Here is a 13328-nt window from a genome sequence, read left to right as displayed (position 1 = left end):
TTCATCCCAGTTCGTGTTCGTTTCTTTCTGTTTCCGCTCTCCATCCTGTTGCCGTTTGGCGAGGATTGAGCGCGAAGAGCGCTGTGACCACTAGGCGCTGCTGACCTCTAGGCTCTGACCTCTAGACGCTGCTGACCACTAGGCGTGACCCGGGGAGGGTGCACCCCGAGCGGCCACAGGCGTGCGTTTAGGCCCCATGCGCTGGGCACGAGGTGCGTTTACAGCGTCGGATCAGCTACCTGCGCCCGTCCCTGCGGGAGCATCTCGGGGTTTAGTGCAGGGACAGCCGCGCTGGCCACGACCCGCAGGTGCCCGGCCGCTGGACGCCGAGGGCCGCACAGCCGGTCCCAGCGCCGCAGGGGCGCCCAACCCTGACGTCACACCAAGGGCCCATCACCCCGAAATCTGAGACACCGCGAGCCCAGATCAGGAATCGCTCGCTCGGGGCCACCGGCACCGCCTGCATCCGCCCCGGGAGCCCCGCGCGGCCTCCCAGGGTCTCAGCCCTCACCAGCGCGTGTCGCGTCCCGACTCCCAGGGAGTCCCGCCAGGGCGCATCTCCCGCACGCGCAGGCCCGGCCGTCGTTCCCAGCTGCCCTCGCGGCAGGGCAAGGCCGCGGCCACGTGACCGGACTCGGCCAATCGGGGCGGGCGCGGCGGGCATGCGCAGAGGCGCGCGGCGTGCTGTCCAGGACGGTGCCTCCCGAGGGCGGCACGTTGGCCCCGCTCCGCGGCCTCCGCCTGTTATGGGTTCACTTCAGCGAGACAGACCACCGGCTCAGAACTTAAATTTAAGAGCCTTTATTAAGCCGGCCAGCTGACCGCAGTCACAGCACCCTGCCGAAGCAAAGGCTGAACTGCAGCCCTGAGGCCAGAGGTACAGCATTTTTATTTGCAAAAACCACAAAGTTACAAAGCCTTGTTTACACAGTTAGTTCCAGACACAGAATAGCATCATTACCTTCCTAGCCATGTTTTAGGAGCAGCGAGTACAGCATATGGAGACGGGACCATGAGACCGGATCTCAAGGCCTGACCTGATTCAGTACCTTCCTGTCTGTGTTCTAGGAACAGGCAGCACAGCGCCCCGTCTGGCCGAAGCGCCGGACATGCAGCCCAGCACACGCCCTGGGCCCGAGCCCAGCGCCCCTCCCGGGACCGGAGAACGCCCCCACCCCATCCTCCCGGGCAAATGGCGGCTCGGCCGGAAGCGTGACGAATACCAGCGCCTCGGACCGTGTCACGTCCTCGAGTCCACGGGGCGGACACAGCCCTTCCTCAGGGCGTCCTGGCCGCGGAGGCGAAGCCACAGCAGAGCGGTCCCCGGCGCCCCTGACCGCGGGCGGGAGGCTGGGCCGCGGGCAGTGAGAGGCCACCGGCGGCCGTCACAGCAGGTCCCCCCGGGACACGCGTGAGTCGCAGAGGGACGTGGTGACGTCACGGGGCGGAGCACGCGGTGCCCCCAGGACTCGAGGCGCCGCCCTCGCGGGGAACCATCACCCATCACCCAGCCCAACAGGACGCTCTGCAGCGGGACAGCCGCTCCCCGGGAGGGCCGGTTCGGGGGTCCGTTCCGAGGGGCTGCCCCCCCCCCCTGGCGGCCAGAGACGCGGGCCGACTGCCTGAGCCGCCCGATGGGCAGGACCGGGAGGCGGACACCCCGGGCAGCGTGGGCTCCGGACAGAGTCTGCGTTCGTGGCGGCAGTTGCTGTGGACCGAGCGCTCGTCTCCCCGCTCCCCGGACCGTCAGGCGTTAAAGCCTCATCCCGGTGACGGCGTTGGGAGGGGGGCCTCAGGACCAGCGCCCTTGTTTCTACAGGAGACCGGGGTTCCCTCGTCCCTCCCACCGCCGAGGACACGGCGCGAAGGGAGCCATCGCCGCCTCCCGCGGCTCCACCGGACACCGCGCCTGCGGGGCCTGGACGGGCTCCCAGCCGCCAGCACTGACCCGTGAACCGCAGAACCGTTTGTGGTTTATTTTGTTATTTTATAGCAGCCCAAACGGACAGAGAGGATCGTGCCCTGCCCTGACACTTGTGCTAAAATTACATAAGATGCTCACGTCAGGGGAAGCTGGGCAAAGAGTAAGTGGAACTCTGCTTTCTGTGTTTTTGCAAAATACAGGTGGGCTAGGGTGGCTTCACCCCTCCGGGGACAGATGAGCAAGGGACATGCAGCGTCAGGGCCGGCCCTCGTGTCTGAGAAACGGCAGGCTGGTGAGAGGCTGGTGGATGTGCCAGGATTCGAACCTGCAACCTTGCGTGCACAGGACGAGCTCCAACCAGCTGAGCCGCCGACCAGGGCCACGTCCATTGTCCAGGGCAGTGGACCATGTGATGTCCCTACCGTGAGTGTGAGTGGGAGTCCGTGCGCCCAGCACTTACCGGGTTAGCCAGGGAACGCGGTGCCCGCACAGGCCCTGTCCCGCATGGAAACGTGGGCAGGAGCTTCCTGTGGCCGGTGTTGGCCTGGAGGGGGCGGGGCCGCTGGCTGCCAGCCAGCTGCCAGCTGCCTGCCTGGCGTGGGAGGGAGCAGTTGTTCCCACCCCACTTGGCTAACCCCCTGCTGCCCGCCCCACCCCACCGCCTCCGCCCCTCCTTCACCTTCCTCCTTCTCTGCCTGCTGAAATCTCACTCCCGATGCCTCTCTCCCACTGCCCACCTGCCTTCCTGTCCTTTCCACGCATTTCAGGGAGGCCATGGGGAGACGGGGAGAAATTGTGCAGTCTCTTCACCGGCCTGGGCTCCGCGGCCCGAGGGGAAAGTTGATGGATGGTTCACACGGTCTGCCCTTCCGTAAAAGTAAGCATCGGTGTTCACAGCAGTGACGGCACAGACGCGAGCACGTGCTCAAAATTTACCCGAGTGGCGGGTCAACGTGATCTCGGGTTTTTAACTTTTTAAATAGTCGCACGTTTCCTAGACTGTGGTCATGGGGGGGGAGGGGGGCAGTTGGCACAGCAGCTGAAGCTCTGGCTATGGCATCACAGGGATTAATCGCCCCACTCTGAGCAGAGTGGGCACCCACCCGTGGCCTCGGGGCCCTCACCTGGAAGACTGCACCCAGCCAGGCCCGCCAGGCCATGCTCCTAAATGTGAGCCATTGTTACACGGTCAGTTTTAAGATGAAAAACACACAGGCTTGTGGTTTGGCTCAGTGGATGGAGTGTCGGCCTGTGGACTGAAGAGTCCTGGGTGCGATTCCCGGTCAGGGCACATGCCCAGGTCGCAGGCTCGATCCCCAGCAGGGGGCGTGCAGGAGGCAGTCCATCAGTGAGTCTCATCATTGATGTTTCTATCTCTCTCTCCCTTCCTCTCTGAAATCAATAAAAATATATTTTAAAAAGCCAAACCTAATGAGCTCTGTGCCAGGGTTGCTTCTCAGCCCAGTTCCCCCGGAAACGCTGCAGGCCCCCCGCCCAGCTCCTTGGCCACACGCCCTCCTCACCCAGAAGTTCCTTTACGCTTTTAGTAGCTCTTCGTCAGGAAAATCAAACCGTGACTTCCTGGTTCATAGGTCAGACTCAGCCACTGAGCCACGCTGGTTGGGCTGCTCGTATTAGGTTTTTGAAAAGTATTTGTTGGCGTGACTTTTTCAGAGGGGCGGGCGTCGTGCAGTGAGCGATCTGCAGGGTCTGCTGAGCAGGTGGTGCGGGCCGGCCCCGTGGCCAGCGGGCTGACGGAGCCCCCAGGACGGTGTTGGGGGAGGGGGGACAGTGCCACCACACAGGCAGGCTTTGCGGCTGGTGCAGGTGAGCAGCAGAGGGGCGATGCTCTCACAATCATGTCCACACATCGTGTCTGCTTCCGTGAGCCTCTACAAACAGTTCTTTGGGGCACAGTGTTGCTTTATTTTGCCGTTTTCGTTGTCACATCCAACAGTTTGAGGCCTAATTTTTTTCTCGTGATTCCTGCTATTCATAACTACCAGTTACACTAACTGGTACTATGCGGTTTTGTTTAAATAATAGCATGTATTTAAACAGGAAAGCAAAAAGCCATGGTTTTAAAGAAGCAGCTGTTTTATTTGTTGCATTACAGTGATGGCCGCGTGCGGGTAACTGTGTTTTGTCGGTGTCTGGGCAGGCAGGTGGCTGTGTCCCCTAAGCCCATTCTAGATGCTCAGGGGCACCTGTGGCCATGAGAAGGGGGTTAATTTTTGTTTTTTCAGGAATGAATTTGCTTAGCAGAGAATTGGGGTGTTTTGTTAACTCTAGCGGGTTGAAGAGTGACCCCCAAGAGATGTACCCACCAGGAACCTCGAATGTGACCTCATTTGGAATGAGAGTCTTTGCAGATCTAATCAAGGTCAAGAGCTGGGCGTGAGGTCCCCTGGGTCAGGGTGGGCCCTCGATCCAACGCAAGTCACCCTCCAGGAGGAGGAAGAGAGAAAAGGAGACAAACGCGGGGAAGGCCAGCGAGACAGCGGCATGGACGAGGCCGCGGCCACAGCCAGGAGCCTCAGAGCCACCAGAAGCGGGAGACCAGGAAGGACCCTTCCGGGGCCGTGGGGTCCGCCACACGCCAGTCACCCGGACGCGCCTGCCTCACCAAGCCCACAGCAGACAGACCTGGTCAGCAGTGACGCGTGGGTTCTGGGTGGTGACAGGCTGGCAGTGCAGGACGTCCGGCTCTCTGTCGTGGTCCCACCTCTCCCACGGGCACACCAGCTCCTGGGAGCCTTGTCGCTGGCCATAGGGCACTGCCCCGGGGAGGAAACCAGCATTTCTTTGTGGGCACCCCTCCCCTTGCCCAGCAGGATGGAGGCTCAGGACGGGCAGAGGTCGGGCAGGCCCCGAGCCTCTGTGGTGCTGCTCTGCCTGCCTGCCTTCCCCGGGCTGGCTAGCTGGCCCTCTGGTCTCCCCAACACCTGGTCTCCAGGCACACAGCCCGGCTCAGGTTTCCAGCCCGTCTCTTCCCTCCCGGGGGTCCTGAGCTCGCCCAGAACAAGGGCTGCTGCCTCCTGGGAGCTCAGCAGCACGGTGCTCCCTGGTCTGCTTGTGGCTGTGAGCCGGTGAGCTGGCCTGCATGTCTCTGCCCCCTGGCTCCACTCCCGGCAGGCTGAAGGCGTGGCTCCTGCCTCAGTTTCCCTAGCTGTGAAACAGCGATCCCACGCTGCTCTGGCTGCTCAGCGGCAATGAGAAGACGGGAGGTGCAGCATGTCACCACGTCTGGCCAGCTGTGCGCCCACAGGCAGAGGAACACTGGCCCAGCGTCCGTCTCCTCGAGAGAGAAACCTGGGCAGTGGGCTCTGGGTGCAGAGCTGGCACAGCCGCTGCCAAGCTTTCCCAAAGCAGACCTGAGGTAGCACAGGGGGTGGTGAGGGAAGGAAGTCCCCAGGCGTCCGGAGCTGACCGGAGCCTGTGGGTAGCTGTGGACCAGCTCTGACAAGCGCCTGCTCGCCGTCCTGTGTCTGTGGGAGCGAAGGTTGATTTCCAGGCAGCTAAGAGCCAGGCCCCACCACACCCGGAGCTGGACCTGCCAGTTTACACCCGAGCTTTACGGACTCTGAACTAGCCCTGCCCCCAGCCAGCCCGCCCACTCGGGGCCTGAACCCCTGCCCGGCCCCAGACACCAGTGGGCTTTGGGCTGGGACTGGTTTTACTCCCAGAGCTGCCCCCACTGCCGCTGCCCTGAGCCCCCTGGCACGGTGGTGAGAGGCAGGTTTCCTACAGTCCTCCTCAGGTAACAAAGGGCCTTCTTTACCTGGCCACACCATCTCAGTTCTGCAGGCCCTGGCCTGGGGCAGACATCCTAATCCCTGCTGAGGGAGGCAGCTGGGACTCAGGTCACACAGCTCCAGCTGGCTGCCCCCAGCCCACCTCCTCCCATTAACCCTTTGGGGACAATAACCCGAGTGTCATCTTCCGTCCTTCACACCCGGCATTTTACTCCACGCCCATGGGCTAAAGTGTGAAAGGGACTCTGTAGAGAAAGCTTGAATGTGTTGCCTCTCTACCTTAAATCTGCTGTTCTCCGTGAACGCTGCAATGCATGCAGTTGTAACTGAGTTATAGTTCTGTTCGTTTGTATGATGGATAAGTGGAGCCCAATTTCTTATCTCTGTGGTGCATGTAGGTACCTGTAGGATATGTGAAAATGTTGTTTGTCCACATAACACTCATTTAGTCATGTGTTCATAAGAAATGTCTGAAATACAAAATAATTCTTAATAGAGATCAAACATCTATATAATAAAACCCAGTGGTCGTAACGCCGTCACAACCAAAGACCGGTCACCAGGAGGCGGCATTCGCGCGAGGCGCGCGCTGGTGGGCAGGGACTTGACTCTGGGTCTCGCCGCACGACGGGACTTGGGGGAGTCCCGGGGCGCCGCAGGGTCTGGGGTCCTGGGTCTCGCGCGATTTCACGTGCTGGGTCACTAGTCCTATATAATAAAAAGGTAATATGCAAATCAACAGAGCAGCAGAATGCCTGGTCGCTATGATGTGCACTGACCACCAGGGGGCAGACACAGCAGGAGCTGTCCCCAGCCCACAGGCCCGATTGACTGCCTGATCAAGGCCTGCCGGCCAACCTCTTGGTCCCTTCCCCCACCGACCGGCCGCAGGCTCCAATCGCCTGATGGGGAACAGGGAACCAGGGGTGGGTGGTGGCAGACGTGGACAGCGCCAGGCCAAGGCCCCTGCCCCGCCGGTTGCCCCACACACAGAGGGTGACCAGCTTGGGGGGGGGGGGGAGCCTTTATATATATGTAGGCAATTTGTGTTTATCTTGTGGACGAAAAAAATAAAGAAGGCCACATGCTACCTGACAAGCTCAGGAAGGCCGCAGGGCAGCCTCGCAAACTTAAAGACCTGAAGTGACCACGAAGGATGGTCTGACATTAAAGCCTCAACTAAAAGCAGTGATGGTGGGAGTCATGTCCCAGGCTGGTATTTTCCCTGAGGAAGTAAATTTTTACCTTAATTGAGCCTATTGTCTTTTTGCATCTAAGATAACAGACCTATGAGATGTAATTCCCCATGCCTCCCCCTCCCCCTGGGGCACAACCCAGGCCCTGGGTGGCAGGACAGGGGGCCATGAATTTCCAGCTGTTGTTATCAGGGTAACTGTTGACTGTTACGTCTCCTGCCCCCACCTAAGTGTCTATCATTTTACTTTTTATCCAATTCCAGAGGTTCTCCCCCACCCTTTGCTTTCTCCCGCCTCCCTCATCTATCACCAATGGATTTCATGTCACCTGCCTACTTCCCCTCCTTTGGCTGCAATGTATAAAAACATGAGAAAACCGCCATTCTCTGGAGCACTATCCCAATCCGTTGAGGTACTGCTTCCCGGCAATTGTTGACAGTTTGGCTCAAGTAAACTCACAGAAATTCTTTAAGGTTTGAATGGTTTTTGTGGTTAACAATCTAAAATGGATAAGAACATAAAATAAGAATTGGCTTGCACAGTATGGAGACCAAGTCGTCTGCTCTATAGCCAGTGAGCTGGAGACCAGGGGAGCGAGGGGGGCTTGGGCCAGCCTGAGTCCCAGGCGGGGGAGACCAGGGGAGCGAGGGGGGCTCTGGTCTGGCCGCAGTCCAAGGCAGAGGAGGCCCACGTCCCAGGGCAGAGACCACCAGGTGGAGAGGAAAACGTTTCCTGCTCGGCCTGCAGTGGCCTGGGTGAGGGCCACCTGCTGGACTCATCTACTGAATCCATGTCCATCCCATCCTGAAACACCCTCCAGGACGCTGGACACAGCAGAGCACCCCGTGGTCCAGACCAGCTGTCACATAAAATTAACCAGCTGACCCGTTCGCTTGGGGCAACCCAGCCTGTCCTGGTTTGGAGGAGGAGTTATGTCCTCGCTGCCCCCCTCGGGCACGCTGCCTGTCCATAGACCTCACAGACCAGGTCAGGCTGGGTCCCTCGGCACGAAGGGCCGGTCCCATCCCCTTCCCGTGGGCCAGGGAGCAGGTTTGCAAGGTCGGGGGGCACGCGTGTCCCTGTGCCCTCCACGTGCCCCCCAACACTCAGTTATCTGCTTGCTGATTGTTGCCACTCGGACGGGCTCGGAGGCGTGGAGCAGCCCCGCAGTGCATTGCTCTGATTGCTAGGAGCTTCGGCATCTCCTAGACCTCTGGTGTGCACTCAGGTTCCTCTTCCTGTGGATTTGGGCTCCTTTCCCTGAGGATTTGGGCTCCTTTCCCTGTGGATTTGGGCTCCTTTCCCTGTGGATTTGGGTTCCTTTCCCTGTGGATTTGGGTTCTCTTCCCTGAGGATTTGGGCTCCTTTCCCTGTGGATTTGGGCTCCTTTCCCTGTGGATTTGGGTTCTCTTCCCTGAGGATTTGGGCTCCTTTCCCTGTGGATTTGGGTTCTCTTCCCTGAGGATTTGGGCTCCTTTCCCTGTGGATTTGGGCTCCTTTCCCTGTGGATTTGGGTTCTCTTCCCTGAGGATTTGGGCTCCTTTCCCTGTGGATTTGGGCTCCTTTCCCTGTGGATTTGGGTTCCTTTCCCTGTGGATTTGGGTTCTCTTCCCTGAGGATTTGGGCTCCTTTCCCTGTGGATTTGGGCTCCTTTCCCTGTGGATTTGGGTTCCTTTCCCTGTGGATTTGGGCTCCTTTCCCTGTGGATTTGGGCTCCTTTCCCTGTGGATTCTGGTTCCTTTCCCTGTGGATTCGGGTTCCTTTCCCTGAGGATTTGGGCTCCTTTTCCTGTGGATTTGGGTTCCTCTTCCTGTGGATTCTGGTTCCTTTCCCTGTGGATTTAGGCTCCTTTTCCTGTGGATTTGGGTTCCTCTTCCTGTGGATTCTGGTTCCTTTCCCTGTGGATTTAGGCTCCTTTTCCTGTGGATTCTGGTTCTTTTCCCTGTGGATTTGGGCTCCTTTTCCTGTGGATTGCCTGTTCACCTCCTTTGCCCAGCCTTCTGTTGTATTCCTGTCTTTTTCTTGTTGATATGCAGGAGCTTCTCATATATTCTAAATGGTAGCCCCTTGCCTGTTTTTAACATCGCAAGTACCTTCTGCTCTTCGCCTGGCTGCTGGCTTACTCACGCATCTTTTATTGAACAGATCTCTCTCGTTGCGATGTAATCAGAGCCCTCAACGTTCCGCCATAAGGTTTGTGCCTTTTCCGTTTCGTTTAAAAACTCCTCCTCCCCCACTGCTGGGAAGGCCGCTCCTTGCTCTCATTCACACTTCACAGGGTTCCTTTTCCTTTAGGTTTTCATTCACTTCGAAAACAGTTTTATTGAGTTTATTGAGCAAAATACAGATAACGTCAAATAAGAAACCAGCTTGACACTCCTGCTTGGATAGAGCCACTAGCAGGATGTTTCTGTGCCTGATGTAGGTGTGCGTGTTTGTGTGTGTGGGTGCGTGTGCGTGTGCACACACGTGGACTCGTAGAGCACACACGGTTTTCAGTGAACAGCTCATCCCTTCCCGAAGGTGGGCCATGCCCTGGTCCCCGTGACTCCGTCAGGCAGTTTCTTCCAGGGCTGGCCTTGCTTCCGGAGCTCCTCCCCTCCTGCAGTCAGCCTGTAAGGCAGGGGTCCTCAAACGTTTTAAACAGGGGGCCAGTTCACTGTCCCTCAGACCACTGGAGGGCTGGACTATAGTTTTAAAAAAAACTAGTTGGCTGCTAAGCAACAGGCAGTGGCGGCAAAAACACCCGGCGGCCAGATAAATGTTTTGGGCGGCCGCATGTGGCCCAGCCGTAGTTCGAGGACCCCTGCTGTAAGGCATCGGGCTCCAGGGGAGGTTCCCTGTTGTGACCACTCCCACGGATTCCATCACCTGAAGAATTCTACCCCCTCCTCCCAAGGAGCTGGACCAGAGCTGCTAAGGTACCAGATGGGCTCATTGAAACCAACTTCCTGGTACAGACCAGCTCCAGCCAGTTCAGTCCAGTGGGTATCAGACCCACCAGTTGGACTCAGATGAAGCCAACACAAACCAGATGGAAGGCAGGCAGGGTGGGCGTGGTCCCGTGAGGGAGGATCTCCAGGCACGGTTGGCCCAGTGCCTGCTGCTTGTCCAGCAGCCCCGTAGGTGGGTATTCCTAAGGACCCTCAGGGTTTTGTTGACGCCCTTTTATTATCTGGCACCTATCAGGGTCCCACTGACCCTCACCAGAATCTTGTCTCCTCCCCCTTATACCATGTGAGTTTGCACCTTCCTTGTTCAGTGTTGCTGGAGAGAGAGAGAGAGAGAGAGAAACATTGATGTGTGAAACATCAATTGGCTACTTCCTGCACACCCTCTACTGGGTGGGGATCTAGCCTGCTACCTGGGCGTGCACCCTGACCAGGAATTGAACCCAGAACCTCTTGGTCCATGGGGTGTTTAACTTTTTAAAAAAGCTGCCTTTGGTCATTTTGTAATATTGGCAGGAAGACTGATTCTGTGATCCACCTTTAGTGCAGAATCCTTACCCAGAAGCCTCCACTAACACCTCATTCCAGCCACATATGCCATGATACATTTCCTAGGAGCCACATTAAAAAAAGCAACAAATGATGCCAGCTGGAGGGGCTCAGTGGCACAGTGTGGGGTCATGGACCAGGAGGTCAGGGCACAGGCCTGGGTTGCAGGCTCCATGGCCCGTAGCGGGTGTGCAGGAGGCAGCCATTGATGGTTCTCAGCAGTGATATTTCTCTCTCCCTCTTCCTCCTCTCCGAGAACAATAAAAATATATTTAAAAAAGCAGATGAAGTTAACTGGAAAATGTATTTTAATTGGTTAGTATATCCAAAATATTACAAATCAACACAAGGAATATCTTAATATATTGAGACACCTGACCGTCTGTCTTCCCCGTAGCCCATGAACTGCGCGTGTCCCATGCACCCCGGGCCTCCGCCAGTGCGCACCGGCGCGAGCGGCCGGGACAGCGGCAGGTCTGCATCACCGGGACCTCATTCTCCCCAGTCCAGCCCCCCGCCCCGCGCCCCATCTCCACGCCCGTCAGCACCGGACCCGGGGGGACAGGCGCCGGGAGCACGGACCGGTGACCCCGATGTTCACGGAGAGCCCCGAGGCACGGGCGGCCGTCGCACAGCCCGGGCCACCGCTGTGAGGAGCGCGGCCCCATCCCCACGCCCGCGCCGCTGTCCCCGCAGGCGGCGCCCTCCGCCGGCCGCGCGGCAGGCTGCCCCCGCTGTGAGCGCCCGCCCACCGGAGCCCGCTCCCTCCCGGCGCAGTGAGGATAGAAAGCAGCTTCCGGTCCGCCCCGCACACGGTCCGGACGGGCAACGGGCGGCGCGGGCGGGACTCGGCCGGACCGCGGGGTCGGAAGCAGCGTCCAGGGCGCGGCGCCAGGAAGGGGTCCCTCCGCTGGTCCGCGCCTCTCGCGCCGCGCAGCTGCGGGGCTGGGGGCGCCGGGAGGGCTGGGAGCCGGCGGCGAGACCGGGATCTCCCGAGACACCGTCCCGCCCCCGTTCGTTCCCTCGCCATCGACCCCGCACGTTGCCCCGCCCCGCGACTCAGCTTCTGCTCGTGATTGGCTGTGCTTCTAGCTAGGCCGCATCCTCATTGGCTGAGGGCTCCAGATGGCGCGGTCAGGATTGGTGAACGTCCTCATGGATCCCGCCTCCGGCCCAGGACGCGGCGCGCGATTGGCTGGCGCCGGAACGGTCTGCTCCCGGGCCGGGCCGGGGCGGCGGCGACTAGGCCTCAGGCAGCGGCGGTGGTGGTAGCGGTGGCGTCGGCACGAGGCAGGTGAGGTCCTGGGCGGGGGTTGGGCCGGGTCGGGCTCGGGGTGCGGCGGGGTGGGCGCCCCTCACGGCGGGCAGGGGCTTCGGGGACGCGCCAAACTATGGCCCCGCCTGCGCCGCCAACGGCCGCCGCCCCCGCCTCAACGCCCTCCGCGCCAGAGGCATTCGCGGCCTGCGGGCCCTCCGCCCGGCCCCGCCTCCGCCCCGCCTCCCTTCGTCCGGTCCCTCCGTTCTCCGTCCTCCGTCCCCACCCGCCCGCCCGCCCTCAGCCCTCGGTGCTGCGGGGCCGCCCGGAGCGGTGGAGCCCGTGTCCTCCGGGCGGCGCTCCCCGGTTAGCGCGCTGTCAGGCCGCGGCCGCCCGCCCCGCCCCTGTCCCGCCGGGGTCTGTCTGTCAGCGGTAATCTGTCTTCTGCCTCGTCGGGACCCCGTCTTCCAGCGCCTTTGGGTGCTTTCCCCGAACCTTCAGCGGCACCTTCTCGTTGGGCAGCAGCGGGAGCGCCGCGCTCCCCGCGGGCGTCGGTCCGGGTCCCGCGGCGCGTGTGCGGGCCTGACCCCGCCGCCCACGCCTGGGCGGTGGAAGTGGGTGCCAGGTTGTGTCCTTCTCAGAAAGGCGGCCTGCCCCCGCTCCTGCTCCTGCTCCTGCTCCTGCCCTCGCCCCTGCACCCGCTCCCGCCCGCGCCCCCGCTCCCGCACCTGCACCCGCACCTGCCCCCGCTCCTGCTCCTGTACCTGATCCTGCACCCGCACCCGCACCTGCCCCTGCACCCGCCCGCGCCCCCGCTCCTGTACCTGATCCTGCACCCGCCCGCGCCCCCGCTCCTGCTCCTGTACCTGATCCTGCACCCGCACCCGCCCGCGCCCCCGTTCCTGCACCCGCTCCCGCTCCTGCTCCTGTACCTGCCCCTGCACCCGCACCCGCACCCGCTCCCGCTCCTGCTCCTGTACCTGCTCCTGCACCCGCACCTGCCCCTGCACCCGCACCCGCACCCGCACCCGCTCCTGCACCCGCTCCCGCTCCTGCTCCTGCACCTGCCCCCGCACCCGCACCCACCCGCGCCCCCGCTCCTGCACCCGCTCCCGCTCCTGCTCCCGCCCCTGCTCCTGCTCCTACACCCTCACCCTCCATCCACGGCCGGTTCCCTGCACCTCCCACCCTCCGTCCACGGCCGGTTCCCTGCACCCCGTTTCTCTATGGCCGAGTGACACTCCATTGTGTGACTACCCCGCAGCTCACTTGTCTTCGTGAGTGGACATTCACGTTGTTTCCACCGTTGCCGGAGGCCAGTGCGGCGGTGCCCCGTGTGCACATCTCCGCGTGGGCACCTGTGTGCCGTTCTTCAGGCGCATTCCTGGGCGTGAGCTGCACTGTGGGCCCAGGGGTAACTGTGACATCAGGGGACCTCCACCCTGTTCTCCACACGGCCACCCGCCTGGCACCCCACCAACCACCTTGCACCCCACCAACCGTGCAGGGGTCCCAGTGTCCGCACATCCTCACCAGCACTTTATTATCGTTTTGGTTTTTTAAAAATACGTTTTGTTTCTGTTTTTGTTTTTAAACAGTATTTTTGTTGACTTCAGGGAGAGGGGGAGAGAGAAACATCAATGATGAGAGAGAACCATTGATTGGCCGCCTCCTGCACGCCCCCTACTGCCCTGACCG

At 60.7% G+C, this 13328-nt stretch overlaps 1 protein-coding gene across 6 annotated transcripts in view; it reads left to right on the top strand.

Moving 5' to 3' along the window:
• Positions 1-11555: 11555 nt before the first annotated feature.
• The window catches only part of SUN1 (Sad1 and UNC84 domain containing 1), a 41676-nt gene continuing 39903 nt past the window's right edge, over positions 11556-13328 (top strand). For 2 of the 6 annotated variants that reach the window (XM_081092194.1, XM_081092192.1), the window contains exon 1: positions 11611-11669. The gene's annotated coding sequence lies outside the window, so the exon portion shown is untranslated. Of the gene's footprint in view, positions 11670-13328 lie in introns of all 6 variants that reach the window. The other 4 variants (XM_081092196.1, XM_081092195.1, XM_081092191.1 and 1 more) reach the window with 4 other exon arrangements.

Source organism: Myotis nattereri (genome assembly GCF_964212035.1).
Source record: "Myotis nattereri genome assembly, chromosome: 5".
Lineage (NCBI taxonomy): Eukaryota > Metazoa > Chordata > Mammalia > Chiroptera > Vespertilionidae > Myotis > Myotis nattereri.
The sequence above is the reverse complement of the archived record's forward strand: the minus strand, read 5'-3'. Positions and strand labels throughout refer to the sequence as shown.